A 9,498-nucleotide genomic window follows, 5' to 3' on the forward strand; every position below is an offset into this window, starting at 1 on the left:
AACAGCCTGCTGCCTGGCCTGCACCCTATTTTGCTGTGGGGCTAGGAGTTTTAGAGCCCTATCTATGTTGGTAGATAAAGGAGAGCACCCCTCCAGCTAGGATGGAGTCCGTCACTCCTCACCCGTCCAGGCTTGGTCCTCGTTTGTGGGTGAGTCCCAGAAAGAGGGCCAATTATCCACAAATGTTATCTTTTGGGAGGGGCAGAAAACAGTTTTCAGCTCAGCGTTGAGTGCTGAGACTCTGCTGTAGAGCTCGAATCCCTTCCCTAACTGAACAGTATCAAAGTCACCAGATATTAGTAGCATAATAGTTAACTGAATTTTACATGCTGGCAATAAAAAAGTAGATCATCATCTTGTTGCTTCAACTAGGTGGCAACAAAATAGTTTTCTGATTGGTTGTATGCTTAATCAAGCTCCTCCCCCTCGCTCTATTCCTTCTCTTCGCCTGGAACCATATGCCCCAGCAGCTTGTAGGCTTCACGCGAAGGCCAAAACAAGCTTTGGCAAACCAAACAAAATATTTTTACGTTTTTAGTGCTTGTTTGCTTGGCGATAACATTTTTGTTTTGATTTGTGTTTAGTGTAGGCAACACAGCGGAAAATTAGCAAGTTCAACACGGCGCCACTATAACAATGTTTACCCAACTTCATAACCATTGTGAGGCATTTCTGAATGAAAATAACGTTGCTTGAAAGATCTCCTAGTTGTGATGGAGGAGAAAGCTGGGGATACAGAGAGCATACACCACTTCACACACTCCCGGTGATGCTAAGAATGGTTTATGTTCTGTAAATGTCCTAAAATTACTGGCACAGAGGCAAGGTGCAACCTTTCATATCCTGACCTATGACACTTGCTGTCAGGCGTATCACCTGGAGTTTGTTTATCCTCTGACTGATGTCAGTCCAGGTTACTCAGGATTAGGTCTGGGAGATGCTGCAGTGCGGTACAGGACCAGGTCCTGGTGGAGGCATTGGGAGGTTGTGTGTTTGTCTGGCGTGTGACTTTGGGGCTGTTCGGCCTCTGCCCCTGGCTGACCTGTCAGTGACCCTGGAGGTATTCTGGAGCTGGGATGAAGGACTTCCCATCTGTCTGTGTTGATTCTGATGAATTCATGATGAATCTGTCTGTGCTGAATTTTGGTGAATTCATTATGAATCCCTGTCTCGGTGCTGATTCCTGATGAATTGATGAAGTGAATCTGTCTCAGTGTTGATTCTGATGAATTCCTGATGAATCTGTCTTAGTGCTGGTTCTGATGAATTCCCTGATGAATCTGGCTCAGTGCTGATTCTGATGAATTCTGATGAATCTGTCTCAGTGCTGCTTCTGATGAATTCTGATGAATCTGTCTCAGTGCTGATTCTGATATGAATTCATGATGAATCTGGCTCCGAGTGCTTCTGATGAATTCCTGGTGAATCTGTCTCAGTGCTGCTTCTGATCAGACCTGATTAATCACAATGGCTCAGGGATGATTCTGATGAATTCATGATGAGTCTGGCGTACTGAGCGTTAAGACTTTTACCCTCTGCCAGTCTGTCGGATGTCCACTGGCCAACCTCACTCCTGGTCTAGTTCTGGTGTGGTGTTAGGATGGAACATCTGGGGAGTGTACCTCTATTCTGGGAGAGGGGCCACGCAAATCTAAGTTTCTGTTTCTCAGAGAGCTCTCTCTCTGTCACACACACACATGCACTTTATCACACTATACTGCTCCACAAGTGTTGGTCAGCTGTGTGTCACGTTGGAATCTACCAAGCATTGGGACGCCACCAACCTTTTTGCTTCACACAGATTTTATGTGGACATGATATGGATTATTCATCCTCAATGGGGACTGTTTTACTATCTTTGCAGATAAGGAGGATATTTGTAGCCATGGGAGGTAGGGAGGTTATCGGAAACTAGTCTGTAACCATTATTTCTGTGAGTTAGTAAAGTGGTTAAAACTTGGTGATGTCACATCACAAGACCCTTAGTTCTGTCTTCAGTGGACCAGTGTGTGTGTAATTTCATGCGGAGGGTTTTGCACGTGACTCTAAATCACTGTGTGAACAAGCGTTCACTATTGGGATAGTGGAAACTCTTACAGTAGATGGCTTCACTGCATCTTCAGCCTGGACTCCACTGATGGTCAAGTGAAGTCACTCTCAGACCCACTGCCACTGAATCTAGCAGGGAATCCCATCTAACCCAGGTTCTTTGCGTATTTTACATCAGGAGTTTAGGAGCTTCTCCAGGTCTCTGTTGATACCAGAACGCACCCTCACACTCCACTATCCCATTTGAACACTTTAGGTTGGTTGTACAGGTAAGAGTGACGGGGTCTCCTGGAGAGAATGTTCACTGGAGGCTGAGTCACAGTCACCTGACCTCTGGATCCTGAAGAGAAAATATAAATTGATCCGAACGAGTAGTAAATAAGGAGATAATTTATATTTCATTATATAATGCCGGGACATTTATTAATTGAGAGCCATTTCAATGATTATACAAGGTACTCCCACAATATGTCATTTTTCCAATAAGAGTTAGAAAACAACAGACCTTTGAGGGCAGCAGACCAGTGTCCAGATGAAGTGGCGACTTCAGGAGTCATGGTTGCTCGTGGTTTCTGTTGTGTTGAAGGACGCTCTCAGTCCTGCAGTCTGAAACTCCCAGGGCTATAAACACTCCCAGAGAGCACTGAAGCATGAGCTGCCAATCAAAAGCACCTTCTCTATGGGGAAATACCCCTGCCTCCAGGACAGATGATGAATCTGCAAAAATGAATGTGTGAATTGCTTTATATTTCTGTTGTTGACAGTAAATGGCATAATTGTCAATATTGATATTTGCCGCAAATGACAATGTCTCCTCTGCCCATATGCAATATGATAACATATGACATCATTGGATAAAAACATTTTGCAGTGAATTTGGGTGAAGAGACATTGAAGAGGCTCAAATCAGTGACTTCATTAATCAGAGTATGCTGCTAGGTACAAGTGCTTAATTATTGTGGGTTGTCCCACCTAGCTATCTTAAGATGAATGCATAAAATTCTCTCGATAAGAGTGTCTGGTAAATGACTCAAATGTAATGTAAATGTAAATGATAAAACATGCTAATTACTTGCTATAATATTTCCTATATTAAGAGATTCAAATACTGATACTACAATTGTGTGTAAAGATGTGTAATGCTTTTATGAGTATAGCAAAGTTCTACAAAGCTGTGTGGGCTATATGAGTGGTTCTGTTAGTGCAGGGTGTGCTCACTCTTGTGTGAAGCAGGTTTTGTATGGCATCTTAACTAGACTGTCTCACAGTGGCACCACGTTCGGTGGAGGGACCAAACTGCTGCTGAAAAGTAAGTGTTCTTTAATTAACTACTTCTTACAAACACTACAGAATATAGACATACTGAAGACCAGACATTTTAAGACCTCAAACTCTGTAAAGGAAACCCCACTATTAGTATTTATTTTTTAGGAATGGAGGGGTTTCAGAAAACTAGTAGCTACAGTCAGTGGAGACTTTCAGTTATGTAACCACACAACCTGATATTGAACAAATTATACAAAAAGAAACAGATTTTTTATTCAAAGTGCTTTAATTAGGTTAAGTTCCCTGCTATGACTAGTGAATTACGCAGAGAATCTTATGAATATAACAGAACAAAAGTTCTGGTCCCTAGCAAACCTTGTTTTCTTGTCTGATATTATGGTAAAGTGACGACTTGGTGGCAATCTGCGATTGCTACATCCATTTTGAACTTGATAGATAATAATAGATATCGATTGATTCTTGAAGAATATAATACATATTTTTATATGCTTCATGAGCTTAGTTCAACTACCATACTCTTATCAGAACCCAAAATAGAATCATGCTTTACTCAATTGTTTGTGAACAATGTAATTTTAAACAAACACTATATAGCCTCAAATCTGGTGCTGAAGTGATATTTTATCTTATGAATGGTCAGTCCTTGCATCCATAGCTCTGTCTATGAATTTGAGAGAGGTTACATTTCTCCCCGCTCCATCCTCAGCTGTTTACCAAAAACACCGGTGGGGTTGGCTGCTTTGTTGTTGTTTGAACAGCAGATTGCCACTTTAGATGGCACAAACAAGAAGCGTAGTGAAGTATGGAACACGGGGGTGCACCACACACAGACAGAGTATTACGTTACTTCATATCTGCATTTAGCAGTGAGTATTGGGCGCGAGAAGATTGCTTAATGAATGGGGTCCATGTACCTTTTCGGCAAAGATATTTCATAGGCTGAGCAAATGCATGACAAAAAAAAAGAGGACAACGGTGATGTACTTTATTGTGCATTTATGTAATTTTTGTTGAGTTGGTTGGTGTTGTGTTCTCTGTGAACCTTAATAGTTATGTATTTTTAGAGCACTCTATTTCTCTCTCCTATGGAATGTGTAACATTAAAACGTTCTCTCTCCTTTCCAGCTGGTCACTACTGTCAATCCCACAGTGTCTCTGCTCCCCCTCCTCTGAGCAGCTCTCTGGGGGCTCTGCCACACTGGCCTGCCTGCTGACTGGCTACTTCCCTCAGGGGGCGCTGGTGGCTGGGAGGTGGACGGGCTGGAGGTGAGCAAGGGGGTCGTGACCAGTCCAGAAGAAGAGAAGGAAGGCCTTTACAGACAGCACCTTGACCCTGAGCAAGGCAGGCTGGGAGCAGGGAGAGCTCTACACCTGCAGGGTCTCCCACTTCGAACCCAGGCCTCCCCTTCGACAGGAGCCAGTGTCTGGGCTAGGGTCTACCGGCCCAGCAACAGGGCTCTGTCTGGGAAGCAGGTAGACGAGGCTCTGGTCTGTGCTGGGGCCTGGTTTGGAGCAGTAGTGTGGTTGTTGGAATGTTAGAGTAGTGTCCTGAGTAAACTCTAGTACTGTTAGAGACCACATTCTGGGTAGTAATGTGTATTGTATAGAGTGAGAGACTTCTTGTGTGATCTGTACTCAGACTGTTACTGTGATGTTGCTATCTGCCTCAGTTCTAATAAAGTTTGATTTGGAAAAAATAACACGTGGATTGTTGACTCATTTATTTACTGTGACAACGAATGGAAATGTAGCTACAGCTAGGTTGTAGTTTCTGTCATAACTATATTTCTCTTCCAAGTGTGAGTAAGATATGTCATCTGTCCTTAGAGACTGTTTGTTGTAGGTGTTCTGCTGGTCATGCTCGTCTCTCCTCTCTCTCTCCTCTCTCTCTCTCTCTCTCTCTCTCTCTCTTTCTCTCTCTCTCTCTCTCTCTCTCTCTCTCTCTCTCTCTCTCTCTCTCTCTCTCTCTCTCTCTCTCTCACTCTCTCTCTCTCTCTCTCTGCCTCTCTCTCTCTTTCCTCTCTCTCTCTCTCTCTCTCTCTCTCTCTCTCTCTCTCTCTCTCCCTCTCTCTCTCTCTCTCTCTCTCTCTCTCTCTCTCTCTCTCTCTCTCTTCTCTGACCCCTGGGGAGAGTTTCTCTATTCCTAGGAGAAGCAAACCATCCCACCATGATCATGCAAATCAAGCTGCATTCAGTGAGGTGAAACGAACGTTAAAGATAACTAAAGACATGAACAGAGTTCTATTTGACAGATAATGATGTCTGTTCCATACAATTAATTTATATCTGAATATTCCAGAGATCAATGGTGTGGTAGTGAAGTGGTGTTTTCTATATGGAGGTGAAATGTAAGTGGTTTGGTTGTGTAGAGGAGGTGGTTTGGTGAACTATGCTCCTGTCAGTGAGTAACCAGAGTAACTTTGTCCTGGTGTGGGGACTGTCTAATGCTGTGTGTTTCTGTTTCGGAGTCTGTTGCTCCTCAACACCTGTAGTAGGTCCCAGCTGACAGCAGTGACAGTCTCTGTTCAGTCTGACTGATGGAGGTTTTTGTCGACTCCTAAATCACTGTGTGAAACTTGCTCCATATACACCCATACCATAGTAATCTCCTGCATCTTCAGCTTGGACACCAGTGATGGTAAGAGTGTACTCAGTACCTGATCTACTGCCACTGAATCTAGATGGTGTTCCAGACAGTGTATTTGATCTAAAGATGAGGAGTTTAGGAGCCTGTCCAGGTTTCAGCAGGTACCAGCTCATGTCTCATCAATACCAGTTGAACCTGCAACAGCACTGATAGACACTCTCTCCCAGACGAACAGACATTGATTAATTATCTTGATTCAGGATACGTTGTAGATGACTCTGAAATGAAACAGTGGGAAATTAGCTTTGATTAGTCAAATAATCAATATAAATGCATTTGAAACATGTTCATGTCCAAATATGTGAGAAGCCCATTAAAACCTATTAAAACCAGTACGCTGACGTTTCTCACTTTGAGTCAGAAGAAACCCCACTGTGATCAGCAGTGGAATCAGGATATCATCTTCGTCATCATCTTCATCATCTGTGGCTCTGAGAAGACTGAACAGACTGGACCAACGATGATAACGCTGCAGTCTTAAAGTGTTAGGACCAGGTAAGGCAAAACACCACTTTATTGGCAGACACACACCTGCTGTGTATAAGAAACAGAAACGGGAGAGATGAGACAGGAAGTGAGAGAGAGAGAGAGACAGGAGAGAGAGAGAAGAGAAGAGAAAGAGAGAGAGAGAGAGGGAGAGAGAGAGACAAGAGAGAGACAAAGAGAGAGAGAGAGACAGATAGAGAGAGAAGAAAAAGAGAGAGAAAGAGAGAGAGAGAGATAGAAAGAGAGAGAGAGAGAGAGAGAGAGAGAGAGAGAGAGAGAGAGAGAGAGAGAGAGAGAGAAAGAGAGAGAGACAGAAAGAGAGAGAGAGAAAGAGAGCGAAAGAGAGCGAGAGAGAGAGAGAGAGAGAGAAAGAGAGAGAAACATAAGGAGAAAGAAAGAATCAGATAGAGAGATACTTATATTACTATTATTTTGCTATTGTGAGTCATTCCAATCTAGGGGTCAACTATAGGAGGACAAATAAATTGTGTATTAAAGGTAGGTTCACTCCCAAATAAAAAAGTGTGTCAGACATTATATTACATCCAAAGTGTGTTATGTCAAGCTGAGCCCAAATTTAATTTGATTTCAGGATGAACCTCCACTGGTATGCTGTTTCTCTAATGTTAATAGCCGGGATCCAAGACTAGACCAATGGATAAAGGGGATGCTTACTGGAGCATTACTTTCTACAGTAAATTAATGGCTCATATATTTTCAGGGTAATGGCGCCCTCTTGTGCAAAATTGTGTAATGCTGATGATCAGTTCAGACAAGAGAATATATAGTTATTTATTAAACAGTGTCAGGGTCAGGCTGTTGGTGGAATTACAGACTGGGCCTGCAAACTGTTTATTGCATATTAATAGGGTGCAATGACAGAAAAGTATCAACGTCACCAGCTATTGGTAGCATACTGGTTAACTGAATTTGACTGCTAGCAATAAAAAGTGAATTTCATCACTTGTTGCTTTAACTAGTGGGGTGTACACATGCTGTCAGAGTTATCGAAAGTTAGATGTTCTGACAGGGAAGTTTCACTTGGACGGACATGAACCATACAGACAGATAGAGGACTTATCTTTATATTTGTACCATTACAGCATATGTGACAGCATGGGCAGTGCCATTCAGGCTACAACCCATAGGAATTGCCACCATGTTGACTACTTTGGCTACATTAAAATGGCGGAAGCATGGTGGAAACCCTCCATGGCGCTGCCCATGCTAAAATGTTATTTTAGCCACTAGAGACCTCTATCATTCTCTATGACATGAACCTTCTTATGAAGGGATAAAGGTTCACCATTTTGGTCAGGGAGTTGGTCAACCATGGCTTGCCAGTGTTGTGATAAGATATTGTGTAAAATAATGAATTTGTAGAATTTATCTGCACTGTATTTTGTTAGCTAGCTAGCCAGACAGTTTTAGAGGAATGATTGCATTAATTGTTCAAATTAATTGCCAATATGCCCACATAAAATTTTAACAATCAAGTCAATCCACAGCCATACACCGGCTGAAATCAGTTGATGATAGGACAGACAAGATGTAAATGCAACAAGTACTGATATTGTATCATATAATATCACTCACAGTTTTCCAAGAAAACAACAATTTAGACATATATTGTATTGTTTACACATATTTTAGAGGCTACTTATACAGAAAATTGGTATAAAACCCAAATAAACTGTATTTATGATTATATGACAATATTTTAGGTTGACAGTAATTCTATTACACAATTTCTGATATATCACATGCCTTACTTTTATTTTCCTGCATAAGTAAAACCAGGATTATGCCTCTACTACCATTCATTCCAATTAGACTGGTTTGGATGTCTCTCTGACCACAATGGCTGCCATTTTCATCCCATTCTGGAACTTGGAGGGTTTTTGACATAGCCCCTCTAGTAATTTAATAGGATCTCCATGGCTAGGTTGAAGATGGGACGTTTAATACAATGAAATAATTCCATGCGGAAGCGTTAGAAAATAAACAAATTCATGTGACCAGCTCCATTGATAACTACTAGCGCCGTTGCTAACTAGCAATGCTGGTCCCATGAATTACAAACAGCTGTGGGACATTAGTATCCTCTTGTCTTAACCTGTATATTTTGAACTAAGCTCTATGGTCGCCCCACCCTCCTCAGATAGGATATAAACACATCATAAACCATTGCTAACATGTTTAGAATTAGAGGAAATTAGCTTTAAAAATGCCAAATTTTCTCAGCCTCATTGCAAAATCTGTAGAATAGCAAATTTTCTCTCTGCCCCATGGCAATACAGTGCCTTGCAAAAGTATTCAGAACGTTTGGATTTCTTCACATTTTATTGTACTACAAAGTGGGATTAAAATTGATTTAATTGCTATTTTTTGTCTACAATCTACACAAAATACTCTGTAATGGTAAAGTGCAAGAAAAATGTAATATTTTTTAAAGATTAATAGAAATGTAATAACTAAAATATAGTTGTTGTATAAGTATCCAGCTCCCTGAATCAATACATGTTAGGAACACCTTTGGCATCGATTACAGCTGTGAGTCTTCTTGGGTAAGTCTCTAAGAGCTTTCCACACCTGCATTGTGCAATATTTGCCCATTACTCTTTTCAAAATTCTTCAAGTTCTGTCAATATGTTAGAGATCATGGCTATACAGCAATTTTCAAAACTTGCCATAGATTTTCATGCAGATTTAAGTTAAAACTGTAACTTGGCCATTCAGGAACATTCATTGTCTTCTTGGTAAGCAACTCCAGTGTAGATTTGGCCTTGTGTTGTAGGTTATTGTCCTGCTGAAAGGTGAATTCATCTCCCAGTTGCTGGAGCAGGTTTTCCTCTAGCATTTTACCTGTGCTTGAGCTCCATTCCTTTTCTTTTTATCCTGAAAAACTGTCACAAGAATTTCTATCTCTAATTAATCAAATTTAATGCTCTGAATAATTCCCAGAGGGCGTAAGGTTTTAATCATGAATTAAACAAATGTCCACAACCGGCAAGAATGATCTGTATGTT

This window comes from Coregonus clupeaformis, unplaced genomic scaffold (genome assembly GCF_020615455.1).
Source record: "Coregonus clupeaformis isolate EN_2021a unplaced genomic scaffold, ASM2061545v1 scaf0422, whole genome shotgun sequence".
NCBI classification, from domain to species: domain Eukaryota; kingdom Metazoa; phylum Chordata; class Actinopteri; order Salmoniformes; family Salmonidae; genus Coregonus; species Coregonus clupeaformis.